Source organism: Hyperolius riggenbachi, chromosome 12 (genome assembly GCF_040937935.1).
Source record: "Hyperolius riggenbachi isolate aHypRig1 chromosome 12, aHypRig1.pri, whole genome shotgun sequence".
Lineage (NCBI taxonomy): Eukaryota > Metazoa > Chordata > Amphibia > Anura > Hyperoliidae > Hyperolius > Hyperolius riggenbachi.
The window spans coordinates 19,708,481-19,723,029 of NC_090657.1; the positions used below are offsets into that span (position 1 = coordinate 19,708,481).

At 46.1% G+C, this 14,549-nt stretch overlaps 1 non-coding gene across 1 annotated transcript; it reads left to right on the plus strand.

The window, feature by feature from the left end:
- Positions 1-11,464: 11,464 nt before the first annotated feature.
- LOC137542597 (small nucleolar RNA U3) lies at positions 11,465-11,681 on the plus strand. Its single transcript, XR_011025482.1, has one exon. It is a non-coding gene; the product is annotated as a small nucleolar RNA U3 (small nucleolar RNA).
- Positions 11,682-14,549: the final 2,868 nt, after the last annotated feature.

Below are 14,549 nucleotides of genomic sequence, written 5' to 3' on the forward strand. Positions count from 1 at the left end.
TCTCAGAAAGCGCTGATGGCTAAATAGCATTCAGAAAAACGCTTTTACAGTGTGTCTAAGCTCTTCACTGCATCCTTCACAGGTTAAAGGAGTTGTCAGGGGAAAGATCGTGAAATGAGTGGTACTTACCCGGAGCTTCCTCCAGCCACAAGCTCCCAGGACCTCCCTCGCCGCAGCTCTGCCCGCAGCCATTCGCCGCAGCTCCGACCCAGTCCCCGGCGATGATGTCAGAGCGACCTGGAGGTCGCTCTGTAATGCGCCTGTGCGATCACCGCTGTCAATCACCGCCACATGGGCCGGAGCGGATTGCGCAGGCACCGATCGTGCAGGCGCATTACAGAGCGACCTCCAGGTCGCTCTGACGTCATCGCCAGGGACCGGGTCGGAGCTCCGGCGAACGGCTGGCTGCAGAGCTGCGGCGAGGGAGGTCCTGGGAGCTTGGGGCTGGAGGAAGCCCCCGGTAAGTACTATTCATTTTACTATATTTCCCTGACAACTCCTTTAAGCAGCTGAATTAATAGTGTTTTTAATGCTGGTGATAACCTAGCAAATTCCAAATCCTTCAGTACATTGAACCAATCAACATGAGCATTGCAAAAATGGTTTTAGGCATACTGTTAGGGGACTTGAATTGATATTGCTGAGCTGTTTTCAGCAGCACACATTAGGTATCGTCGAACGCCTCTCTCACTCAGGAGGCTGCGCTCCTGCTTTGACTCCTCCCATTTGCTAGACCCAAACGCCGTTCAGGTTCAATTGATATGCAGCTAAATGGCAGCATTTGACTCATCAGTGGTGTTACCCGCTGGCAGAAAAACTTCACTGCCTGTATTGAGCGCTAGCAGCACGGGGCAGCACTTAATTTCATAGTTTGCTCTTGTCAATGTAAAAACTCTTTGATTAGTCAGTTGGCCAGCAGTCCAAACACCAGCCACTAGGGATGGTAGGATATGCCAATTACTGATTCCGTAGAAATTTCCGGCCAATGCAGATTACCGATTCCTCTGATTTACGACTTCTGTTTTTTTTAGGAGTTTTTTTGGTCCTTGTTTGCATTTTCTGATTAGCCAAATACTCCCGAGTTGACTCTGCATTCTCTGGTTGGTCCTGTGCTTCCGAGTTCTGTGATTGCAGAAATTTCAATTACGCAAAATCCAAATGAGCATCCCTACCAGTCACTCCCTGCACTGCAGGCTGTCTCTGCTATAGACTGCAATGTAGGGATTCAGTTTGCGCTTGTTCCCATCGTCTGAACAATGTGATGATGCAATTTAAGCAGCAGTAACAGCCATACCTTCTGATCCGGAAATGGACTCTCTCAGTTCACCACTTCTGGTCATGTGATAAAAAGTGTAAGGATTTTTAGTTGCAGAAGCCTCACTTCACAAAAAATGGTAACATTTGAGTTCTCTCGATAAATAAACTGGTTTAAATTTTCAGGTCTGTGCCTAAAGATGGGCTTTAAAAGTTCTGACAGAGCAGAGCCGGATCTTCAACCAGACAACCTAATCAATTGCTTATGGGCTCCCAGGAGGTCAAAAGGGCCCCATAAAGATTTATTGCCTCTGTTTATGTAGTCCTTTAGTAACTCTTTCAGACTTTAAAAATAAGATCTCAGCAATTCTCTACTACAGAGATAAGAAGTTTTACAGGCAGGCACACACAGAGTAACCCCTAAACCCCCCCCCCTTAGCTTAGCTCAGAGCTGTCAGACACGGGCTGAGTGCTGGAATGTGATATTTTCATGCAGGAGCCTCTTGCTAGCTAGAGAAATTTGATGTGGCAAAAACATCTGTAGTTAAACTTTGTTTCATAGTAGCATCATCATTTGCTCAAAAGCCTATAACTTATATTCCTAATGTTTACATTTAGTTCCATTGTTTGCTGAACTTATTAGCCTTAAAGGGATACTTAAGTGAAAATAAAAAAAATGATCGCGGCAAGAAGGCAATAGCAGCATAGGGGGCAATATATTGTGGCTGGGAACGCGAAGAATCACTCGCGTTCCCAGCCTGTCGCCGAACCCGGAAGTAGCCGCCGGCAGGGACAGAAGGATCAGAGAGAGGCTGCAAGGGCACCGGACAGCTGCAGGGGGCTGAGGGAAGCCCCAGGTGAGTAAAAATCATTTTTTTATTTTCACTTAAGTATCCCTTTAATTTTATCTCCCACATAAGAGGCACATATTGGGTATCATTCATGAAGGAGCTGTCGGTAAGGAGAATCAATGCAGGAAAACACTGCTGCCGGTATTTTATACTTCTGGGTGGGCATTCATAAAAATGTATCCAGGTGCGATAGCAGTGCGGAGACTCCCCGAACTAGGCTGGAACTAGGCAGGCGGAGACACAGGAAGCTGCCGAGTTGATACATTTCTCCGTGTTCCGCTCTACTGCAGCTGCCTGGAAGGTCTGTGTCTCCATTAACTTTACATTAGTATCGCCACATGAGAGGGGGCGGTATTTCCCGTCCACATACCGCTTGCGGTGATCTTTATGAATTACCATTTTGTTACATTTGTTCCGATAATCACTGCACAAGGCGGTGATTTATCACTCTGCTCGGTAGTGTCAGTTTTTCATGCGGAAAGAGCAGTGGCGTAGCAATAGAGGTTGCAGAGGTAGCGACCGCATTGGGGCCCTTGGGTCAGAGGGGCCCCGAGGGACCCTCCCTCAAGCACATTATTAGCTCTCTATTGGCCCTGTGTTGGTAATAATCACTTCTGTAGATGCTTTAAATAGTAGTAATCGTTAACAAATTGTTTCCCATCCCCTTCTTACACCTCTGACACTGTGGAAATCCGTGGCAGGTTTTGGTGCGCCGTATCAATTGTTATGTATACAGTGCTTGGGGGGCCCCATGTAAAACTTGCACCGGGGCCCACAGCTCCTTAGCTACGCCACTGGGAAAGAGGCTTTATGAATGCCGAACTTGCTGAGTGTTCAGTAAAGTCAGCTGTTCTAAGCATTTCCGCATGCGGAAATGCTTTATGAATGATAGCCAAAGATTTATTGTCTGTCTCTGTTCTGTTTATTGTCTCTGTTGTTCAACTCGTTTAGTCTTTAGAACTCTGCAGCAACGCTCCACTACAGAGATAAGAGTTCTGCTGGTGATGTTTACAGTTGGTTCCTGTCATTGCTGAACTTGACCTTAATTTTATCACCCTAGTTGGCCAAAAAATATCTAAAACTGGCTATACACACATCGATTTTGAACACTGATTGAATCTTCCAGTAATCTATTGCTCATACATATCCAATTGATTAGCTTTTAAGCGATATTGTGCTGTTTATCAATCTCTGTGGTATGGGGCAGGACAGGAGTGGTAGGGGATCGATGGTCCATAACTTTGTTGTGCATTGAGCAGTACAACACTTGCAGTTTGATTGAAGCTTGATAGAGTTCTGCTAAAGCCTATCAGAATTAAACTTGCTGTGATAGAGGTTGATCACTAACCAATTGAATGGAATAATGATCAATTGGCTAGACATATTGGGGCATTATTGACCTTTGTATGATTAGTGAGAATGAGGGAGCGAAACTGACAAATTTTGTCTTGCAGACTGTGAGAGAACGCGGAAAAGCCGCCGCGTGTGCTACTGAGGAGGCGGCTGATTCCGCGTCCAATGCGGTGGTTTGCACACGGAAGCGTGTATCTGGTAGCAGGGCAGAACGCGGAAAAGCCGCCGCATGCAAAAACAGTACGGCGGCTGGTTCCGCGTCCAGCGCGGCGGTTTGCATGCGGCAGCGTGTGTCTGGTGTGGCTGAGTCTGTTAGTGCACACAGGCTTAGAAATATGCGCGCTGAGAGGCAGAATTCTTATACTGGGCAGAGAGAGTCAGCTGATCACGCCGATCAGCTGACTCCAGAGCAGGATACTATTGGTTGATCAATTAGGGGTGGTGCTGGAGAGCACTACTCCATATATACGTAGTTACTGCTGGCCAGTTGCAAGTGGTCTGCCGTTGCGAACACTACGTGGAAGCACTCAGACCTTAGTCAGATCCTACAGTGTGTTTGAACCAGGAGGACCTGGGAATTCACACTGAGCCAGATTACTTGTACTGTTATTCTGTTTATGCTTAAGCTAGTTCCAGGGTGTAGAGACCAAGGACCTCACACCCAGACTAGGGAACTGTATTATCATTTGTGTTATACTCCAGACTAGTTCCAGGGTGCTGAGACCACGGACCTCACACCCAGACTAGGCATTGTTTGATATCTGTTATGACTTATTGCTTTCTTGACTACTCCTCTGTCCTCTGACCCTGCTTGCCTTGGATACCGAGTCAGCCTTCTGTCTTTGTACTTTATCTGTCCGTGTGTTGCCGACCAGGCGTGTCCGACCTCGAGAGCTATCTCTCCCCTTAAGAGATAGTCTCCAGATCAGAGAGTGACATCCACCTTCAGGTGTCACTCACTCTCTGGCCCTTCCTGCCTCCAGCCTGACTCCACCCCTTGGAGAGTCTCAGGCAGCTGAAAGGTTCCTGTGCTCTCAGAGCAGTGTTCCTTACTGCCTATATCACCTGCCCAGCAGGTGCATTACTCAAAGTACTACTGTTACACCAAACACTTACATACCCTTAGGTGTCCAGAGGTTAGTAATATATCTGTATTATAATATACAGATATATAATAATCAGATTCTCTCTGCGTGCTGACACCAATCGTTACACAGACAGTAAATAAACTCCAATCCTGCGTTATGAGATCCTCACAACCCGAATGCCTGGTACACACCATGCAATTTTCCATCAGATAGATAGGTCAAATGGATTATCTCTGACAGACCAGATCGTGATCTGATTCTGATTTCCGATCGTTTTTCTGATCGATTGTGTATAGAATTGGAAAATGATAAGATAAATGATTGGAAATCCATTCGGACTTTTCAGAAATAATTGATTTGACTCATCCCAGGGCCGCCATCAGGGGGGGACAACTATGACTCCACTGATGGGCCCGGAGCCCGCAGGGGGCCCGGGACCCCCACCCTAACCTCCCCCACCCCTTCCCTCCTATGCATGGGGCCTCCGCTAGCTACAACAAGCTGGGCCCTTTGTTTGGGCCTCTTTCTTGGGCCTGGCTGCCATCACCCTTGTGCGCCTTGTCCCTGCCCGAATCCCCCCTCCTTCCCTCCCTGTGCTCCGTGGCTTCCTTCTCCATTAACTCACATGATAGCCCCGATCCACGCGCCGGAACTCGGCGCTCTCCTGCATAGCGTCCTGGCCGTCACCATGGTTACTTCCGGTATGAGCATTTCACATCATGAGATGCGCATGCCGGAAGTAACCATAGTGACAGTCGGGACGCCATGCAGTGAGCGGGAGAGCGGCGAGGTTCGGCACGTGCACCGGGGCCATGTATGTAAGTTAATGGAGAAGTGGGCACGGAGCACAGGGAGGGAGGGGAGAGACGGGGAAAAGGCGCACAAGGGTGGGGGAAGCTGGCACATTAAAGGTGACATGGCTGGGTCCCAGGGGACATGGGTAGTGTGTGTGTGTGGGGGGGGGGGGGTGCATTGGTGACACGGGGAAGCTGGGGAAACATGAGATGACAAGAGGGGGAAGCTGAGGGGATAATGTGACAAATGGGGGCAAGAGGTGATATGGGGCGCTGGGGGGGACACAAGGTGACAAAGGGAAGACGGGGGGACAAGATGACACGGGAAGCTGGGGGGACATTAATGACACAGGAGGAAGCTGAGAGGACAAGAGGTGATTTGGGGAAACCTGGGGAGCACAAGAGGTTACACAGGGGGAAGCCGGGATCACAGGAGGTGACAGGGGGAAGCCAAGGGGCACAAGAGGTGACACAGAGAGAACAAGAGGTGACACAATGGGGGACAAGAGCTGACATGGTGACAAAAGAGACACAGCGGCACAAGAGGTGATTCAGAGGGGGACAAAATAGGCAGAGGGAAACAGAGGTGAGTGGTGACACAGACAGAAAAACACAGAGGGACATGAGGTGAAACAGAAGGGGACAAAAGAGACATGGGAACAGAGTTAGCACAGGCAGAGAATAGACAGAGGTAACACAGAGTAAAAGAGGTGACACAGAACAGGCAGACAAAAGAGATAAGACATTTTTGGTCCATGCTGACATGATAGCATCATGCAAGTAGTTTTGCCCATACGTAATGGCCACACCCATTTCTCACCATGGCGCACTTTGCGCGCCACTCCCTTCACGGGGGGGGGGGGGGGGGGCCCGGCCTGATGTTGTGTGAGGGGCCCCAAACTTTCTGATGGCGGCCCTGAATCTATCTAATGGGAAATTGCATGGTGTGTACAAGACATTACAGTCACATTTGCCACATGGCAGGCTTAGGCGACAATAAAGAAGTACAAGGGGTCATCACATTTTCGGTGTAAACAATCATGAAGTTGATCTTAAATCTGCCTCGCTGTACTCACTTTTGTTGCCAGTGGTTTAGACATTAAAGGACAACTGTAGTGAGAAGTATGTGGAGGCTGCCATATTTATTTTCTTTTAAACAATACCAGTTTCCTGGCAGCCCTTCTGATCTATTTGGCAGCAGTAGTGTTTGAATCGCACCAGAAACAAGCATGCAGCTAATGCCAGCTCTGACAATAATGTCACCTGATCTGCTGCATGCTTGTTCAGGGCCTATGGCTAAATGTAATAGAGGCAGAGGATCAACAGGATAGCCAGGAAACTGGTTTTGCTTAAAAGTAAATAAATATGGCAGCCTCCACATATCTCTCTCTTCAGTTGTCCTTTAATGGCTGTGTGTTGATGTTATTGCACAGCAAATAACCTTAGTCTACGTACAGACATGCGATAACAATCATTCGTCGTAAACGACGAACGATCTTAGAGTAACCGTCGGGCGACGGTCGTTGAAGGTTGAGTACTTAAAACGGTCGTTCATGCACGAACGATCAACGACCAATCGTTGTACAGACATACGACGTTAGAACGACCGTCGTTTAAAACAATCGGGCAGAATGGATCGTTCGTTACCGATTACATCTATCGTTCATCGGTCGTTGGAATGGTCGTTTGACCTTATTTTTCAAACGATCTTCGGCCAATGTCGTCGGTAACGATCGTTTCAAGCGACTATAGTCGCATGTCTGTACGCACCTTAACACTGTTAGAAAAGCTGTACACTGACTGCTTTACATAGTAACTATCACAGCGTTATCAGCGTCATATCTTCCATGCTGTCTGTTCCATGAAAAGATGAAATACAATATTTACAAAAAAGTGAGCGGCGCACTCACTTTTGTGAGATGTCGTATGCTGGGAAGACATCCTTTCTATAGTGTGGCGGGGGGAGGGGGGGGGCGCTACATTTATTGCTCTGCTTGGGTCCCTGTATGGTCTTAATCCAGCTCTGTGACAGAGGCATAGTTAAAAGTTTCCTTTCCAAAATCAATCTCTCATCCCATACAGAACGTCAAATAACCATCCTAAATTCTCCCATTACAGTCTCTGAAGTGCTGAATACTATCTCTAAAGCTAAATCCAATAAAGTTCAGGTCCTGGATGGCTTCTAAAATGAATACTAAAGACTTTTGCTTCTTCCCTAGCCCTTAAATTGACCACCTTGTTTAATAATGTTATCTGTCTGGAGACATCACAATGGAATTTACAAAAGCAATAATCACAGTCATTCCTAATCCAGGGAAAGACCTTGTATAAACCTGGGGTGGAGGTGCCCGGTGTATGATGGGCTAGCAATATTCTAGACGAAGAATAATAGGAGAGTATTCCCTCGTCACAAGTCAAAATAGACCAGTGTAACGGGAAACAATTTTTATTCAGCACAGTATAAGATAACGCGTTTCATGGGTCCATGCCCGCTTCTTCAGGTCAGATCAAAAACACAAAGGCTATCATTCATAAAGCATTTCCGCATGCGGAAATGCTAAAAACAGCTGACTTTACCGACCACTCGGCAAAGTCAGCATTCATAAAGGCTCTTTCCGCATGAAAAAATGACACTAACGAGCAGAGTGATAAATCACCGCCTTGTGCGGTGATTATCGGAACAAATGTAGCAAAATGTTCATTCATGAAGAACACCGCAAGCGGTGTCAGGTCGGGAAGTCCCGCTCCCTCTGATGTGGCGATACCAATGCAAGTGAATGGAGACACACAGACCTCCCAGGCAGCTGCAGCAGAGCGGAACACGGAGAAATGTATCAACTCTGCAGCTTCCGTGTCTCCACCTGCCTACCGCCTGCCTATCGCCAGCCTAGTTCGGGGAATCTCCGCAGTGCTTCCGCACATGGATACTTTTTTATGAATGCCCACCCAGAAGTCTAAAACACCGCCAGCGGTGTTTTCCCGCACTGATTCCCCTTACCGACAGCCTCTTTATGAATGATAGCCAAAGTGCCTAGAATACAAATGTATACATTTCTCACAAACTCCTATTTACATATAACAGTTCCAACTATGTACTCCAATTTAAAAAATTCTAGATATTTTTCCACTTGATTGATTAATTTGCTAAATAGACAGTATGATAGTGTTAGGAATATTGTTGTAATGATCTGCTCTGCTGTCTGCACAGGCAGGCAGCTTTTTGACCATTTTTCAGGTCTGAATGCTGCAGGTCCCTGGAAAGGAGACCTGTCTTCACTCTGCAACTTTCAGAGTTGCTGTTCTGTTGAGGGATTTGCATCCACTTGTCATGCAAATTCTTAGCTGCTTCCTTTGAAGGCTTGCACTATAAATACCATTTCCTCCCAGAATTCCCTGCTGGTCATAAAAGTTTGGTTCTGCTGGACTTGTCTTGAGTTTCAGCCCCTCTGCTGATTGTTTGCGAATATTCAAGTGTAGTTAATTATTTCGGGAGTGCATCTTGCATTCTCTATAGTGCAGTCAGGCTTTGTATTATTTGTACTGTTTATTCCTGTGCTGTTTTGTCTTGTCCCTGCGATTGTACTGTCGCCTGCGGCGGCTGGCAGTAAATCGTTTGGTCTCGTTCCTAGATCGCATTCGCCCTGGCGGTAGAGGCGGTGGATCTCCTTTGTCTGTCTTGGAGTATAACCTTAGCTGCGGTTGCTACTGGTTACTCCTTTAGTCTGTCTTGTCCAGCACAAACGCTTGCTGTTGTCTGGTGGGAGGCAACCGATTAGCAAGCGTTCACGTTATTTGTCTGTCGTCATTGTTAGGTTCATGTGTTAGGGTTGGTACATTTTGTCACTGTTGCGCTTTTCGTGCGGTGACTGTGCCTGGCACGTGCTTTGTCGCTATTGCGCTTAACGTGTGGTGACCGCGTGTAGCTAGTCCTGTCTGCTCCTTTGTGTTAGATTACAGTTTGTTATTGGTTCTGTCTTTATCCTTCCTATGCTCTGTCTTTGCTCAGTCTTGTGTCACTGTTAGCAATCGCCATTCTTGCGATTGCTTTCTCGCTTGGTCTTTGCTGTTGTGTGTCCACCGTCCCCCGGTGGCGACTGGATTGGTGGACATACATACATTCTGTCTCTGTGCTCACTCTCTCTCGAGAGAGGCTTTCTTGCCCTGTATAGCTTCACTTCGTACCATTTCTTCTGGCATCTGTGGCAGTGCAGAGGGTTTATTCCTCTGCACTCCACAGCTCCATCTGCCGGTGGGAATTCCTCTCTATAGGTGCATTGCACCAAAGCTGGGTTCTGTTATTTAAGCGTTTGTGGAGGGTTTCCGCAGTGTCAGCGCACATCTTGTGCGCTGACCACAGAGATAATTCCCCATTCATTACATTTGTTACCTCTGCAGCTGTGAGCGGCGCTGCCGCCGCGTCTGACGTCACGGCGGATCCCGCCGCGTCCTCTCGCTCATCTCTTTCCGGCAGAACAGGTCTCTCCAGGGTGCATCAGGACAGAATAGCGCACGCGCGTACCCGGAGACAGGACCTTTATGCATTAAGGAGGCGGGTCAGCTGACCGGCCGGTCAGCTGACAGCAGTGGTCTGACTCTCGCCACTGATTGGCGGAGATCAGCTGGGCGGAACCATTGGTATTATCATCTGTATTTAAGCCCTGGGCTGTCAGTGGCTCGTTGACTGCTGTTGCTGAAACTTTGCAGCGAAAACTCTCAGACCTTAGTCAGATCCGTGTGTGCTTGATCCAGCAGGACCCTGGGGATTTACACTTAGCCTAGGAAAAACATATCATTGTATATTTATTTATGTGTATGACTCTTTGCTTGAACCTTTGATTACTCTTTCTGCCTCTCGATTCTGTACCTTGCCAATCTGATCTGCTGCCGACCTCGGCCCGACCTCCACTCTGATTTAAGCCTTCTGATTCTGTACCTTTACTCATCTGATCTGTTACCGACCTCGGCCTGTTTACTGACTACGAATTTGCCTGACGATATTCTACCGCTGCCTGACCGACGTGTTACCGACATTGCCTGTATGACCACTCTATCCAGTGATAGTCCCTACAGCCAAGGGCTATCACATAGGAGTACTCCTGCATTTATATACTGTGCACAAAAACCACGTGTGATCACACTCTGAATAAAATACTGACTACTGAGCTGATAGAGCTTTTTCTGATCATCATATACGTCACTGATCATTACAGATAGATTTTTTCTGAGAATTTCCAAACAATTTAAAAAAAACCCTGTTTTTGTATTTTATTTTTATTTTACATTTTTTGGATATTTATTGAAAAATTCAGAAAAATGTATTCTTTTTTTTTTCTTCTCAATCAAAAGAAAAACCTACTTCAATAATAAAAAAAAGGGAAAAAAAATCAAAAAGGGGATTAAAAAATTAAAAAGGGGATTAAAAAAAACAACATTTAAATATAACAGTTCCAACTATATACTTCCAGTTTTAAAAAAAAATCAATAGCCAGTATGATCAATTTGTATGAGAATTGTGAAACATTAAAAAAAAAAATTTAGGTTTGTATTGAAAAATTCAGAAAAATTTGCTTTTTCTTCTCAATCAAAAAAATCCCTACTTCAATAATCATTTTTTGGGATAATATAGATAGATTCAGTGTATCTATATATCTATATCTATATATATAGTATTTTATGTGTATTTTTGTATGAATCTCCTAGAAGAGAAGTGCTGTAGAACTGTTCTACAGTAACTACTCTGATCTTTGATAGCTGTTCTGTGGTAATGTTACACTACAGTCACACTGGGATAGGTCAGCTGGCTGTGAGAAATGTTACAACACAAGTTTCCTGTGGGAGGTCATATTTGCATGACTGTGTCCTTTCTAATTGGCTGCAGGGCGACACACATGTAAATAAGAAAGGCTGGAGCATTATGGGTAAGAGTACGCTATATCCTTCCAGGCAGGAAGTTTTTTTAAATAATCTAGAAAGTGTGTTGCTTCATCTTTTGATGTTTGTGTGCTGCTTTCAGTATCTTGTAAGAAACATATTCTGTCTGTTTTTGGCTCATGTGAGGTTTTGTCAGCACAATGTGGATAGGACCCCCGTAGGCTGTGGTCTCTAGTCATTGCAGAGAGAAGGTAAGACTATACTTTCAGGGATCATTTCTATAGATTTTGTCTGTGGAGATGTGCTCTAAAGTGTACAAACTTGCTAATCACAATGAGGAGCTTCAGTGTTTCCCTCTGTGTGGGGAGAGGGCTGGCAGTGCTGCTTGTATTGGTAGCTGCTGCCAGCTATTGAGGACTGTTCCACTCTTTCTTGTAAGAGCTAGAGGAGGGAAACACAAGCTGAGTGATTGATTTCGCAGCTGTAAACATTTGAACTACAATTTTAAGTGTAAGCTGTAAAGCAATGATTCCTAGAGATGAGAAGTCCAGATCTTTACAATGATTTGAATCAGATCTCTGAAAAGATCATTTTACAAGGGATGATCCGAATCTCAGATCATTTTACAAGGGAAGCATTCGGGGGTGCAATGACTAGCAGGACAGGAGGGGAGGGGAGGGGAGGGGAGGGGAGGGGGGGGGGGGGTTGTGGACACACAGAGAAGGGGAGAAGATGGACAGAGAAGGGGAGTGGACAGAGAAGGGGAGAAGATGGACAGAGGGCAGGGAGTGGACAGAGAAGGGAGGAGGGACGAGCAGAGAGCAGAAATGTTTGCACATAATACCCACATGCTGAAGTCATATGCTTTACATATATTTCACCTACATTTTCATCTGTATACCTTGAATGGAAACGTCGGACAGTGAAAGAAAGCATTCCCAGAAGATAAGTGCAGCTGTTTAGAGCGAGTGCAGGAGGATCATATTGCACAGCAATCAGAGTGCCTGCAAAGTTACTGAGCTGAGCTGAGCCAAAGCTTCCAATGGTGTCAATTCACCAGAGGTTACCAACCTATTTATCTCTTGGGAGGTAATTTACCTCCTGTGATATCTCCAAATAGGAATTCTCCAGAAGTATAGGGGAAAATATCGACAGAGAGAAATGCAAGAGATAAATGTGAGATACGTATGAGATAAATAAGTGATAGTTAGTAGTTAGTTTTTCTCCAAATCACAATTCACCAGGGAAGAAAGGGGGTGTGGCCATTCGTTATTTTTTCATCTCTTTATCCCCTGAATGAACCTGGAGATATCGTGGTTTTCACACAGCAGCTGCTGCTGTGGAAGATGGAGCCTTTTGAGCTTACTCTGTTAGGCCTGGTGCACACCAAAAAACCGCTAGCAGATCCGCAAAATGCTAGCAGATTTTGAAACGTTTTTTCTTATTTTTCTGTAGCGTTTCACCTAGCATTTTGCGGTTTTGTGAAGCATTTTTGGTGTAGTAGATTTCATGTATTGTTACAGTAAAGCTGTTACTGAACAGCTACTGTAACAAAAACCGCCTGGCAAACCGCTCTGAAGTGCCGTTTTTCAGAGCGGTTTGCGTTTTTCCTATACTTAACATTGAGGCAGAAACGCCTCCGCAATCCAAAATCTGCAGCAGCCCGGGAGTATGCGTTTCTGCAAAACGCCTCCCGCTCTGGTGTGCACCAGCCCATTGAAATACATTACCCAAGCGTATCGGCAGCCGTAAGCGGATCGCAAAACGCAACCGAACTGCTCTGGTGTGCACTAGGCCTTAGAGCTTGCTTCTATTATGAGGAGACGAAGGCGCAGGCGGAGGGTCTGTTTAATCGCCACTCATATTTTTCGTGAGAGAACAGTTCTTGATAATTTTACTGAGACAGAGGTGGTGAAGAAGTTCAGACTCACTCGTGATATGATTTATGATATGATCCGGCAGCAAAAGGCGGGAATACTCTGGTCACGTAGTGGTAAAACTCCGCCTCCTACCCACAATGCTTCACTTTCAAGCTTACAGAGAGGAAAAGTATCCCATGTAAATCATTAATACCGATTACCTAACTCTCTGCTTTCTCACACTTTCCTCATGCATATCTCTCCATTATCCCCTGCTATCGATCACTTTTCTCTCTGTCCTCTCACACTGGTGAATTGACTCCAGAGTGTTAAAATACCTCATGAGATAAACTACCTACCTTTTTTCTCTTAGTAAATCCTCTCTGGTGAATTGACGCCAATGTGTTCACTGTGCACAACTACGGAACAGACAGCCTATGAGCAGCACGTTTCAGCCAGTATGTGTGCTCTACACATATCTGGCAATGGCACCAATGTCCCCTCTACCTGTCCCTGTGCAAGGCTGGCTCCCCTGAGTCCCCTCCAACAGAGCGATCCATCTCTGCTCTGCTTCCAGGACCCCCGCTGCCCGCTGAGAGGGGGCGTGTCGCTCCTGGCCCCGCCCCTTTTGCGATCCGAATCACTCATTTTGATGATTCGGATGATTCAACTCACAAAATAGATTCGGATCAAAGATCCGAATCGTTCATGATCCGGACAACACTACAGGACAGGACTTTTCCTGCAGTGGACAGACAGAGAAGGCGAGGGGGTTGGACAGATAGAGAAGGGGGAATGGTGGACAGAGACGGGCAGGGAGTGAACAGAAGGGAGGAGGTGAACGAAGAGGGGTGAGCAGAGAGCAGAAATGTTTTTTTGCACACAATACCCAATTGCAATCATATGCTTTACATATATTTCACCTATATGTTCATCTGTATACTCTGAATGCAAACGTCTCACAGTGAAAGAAAGCATTTCCCTTTTCTCACCTCGAACCAGGGGCGTAGCAATAGCCCTATCAGCCATAGCAGCTGCTATGGGGCCCTTCAGCAAAGGGGGCCCAGTGGGTATTTGATGTAGTCACTATTAGCTTTCTTGTGTTTATTCACCCTCTGACTTTATCTCAGTGCGCATAAACAATGTGCAGTGTTGAATGCATGGGAATGTAAATTACCCAATTAACTCATATCCACAGGGTAGGGGCAAGTGGCATTGCTTAAAGCGGATCTGAGATAAAAAGTAATTATAACAAGTTAACTTCTCTATTTATCTTATCTAAAGTTTAGATAGTTTACACAGCAAATCTAGCTGCAAACAGCTTCAACAGTTTATGATTATTTATTCCTGTGATACAATGAGGGCAGCCATGTTCTGTTTGTCACATTGTCACAGGCTGAGGGCTGGAGATGCTATTAGCTTGCCTGTGTGTAAGTTCAATCCCCTCTCCTCCTGCCTCCTCCCCTCTGCCTCTGAAAT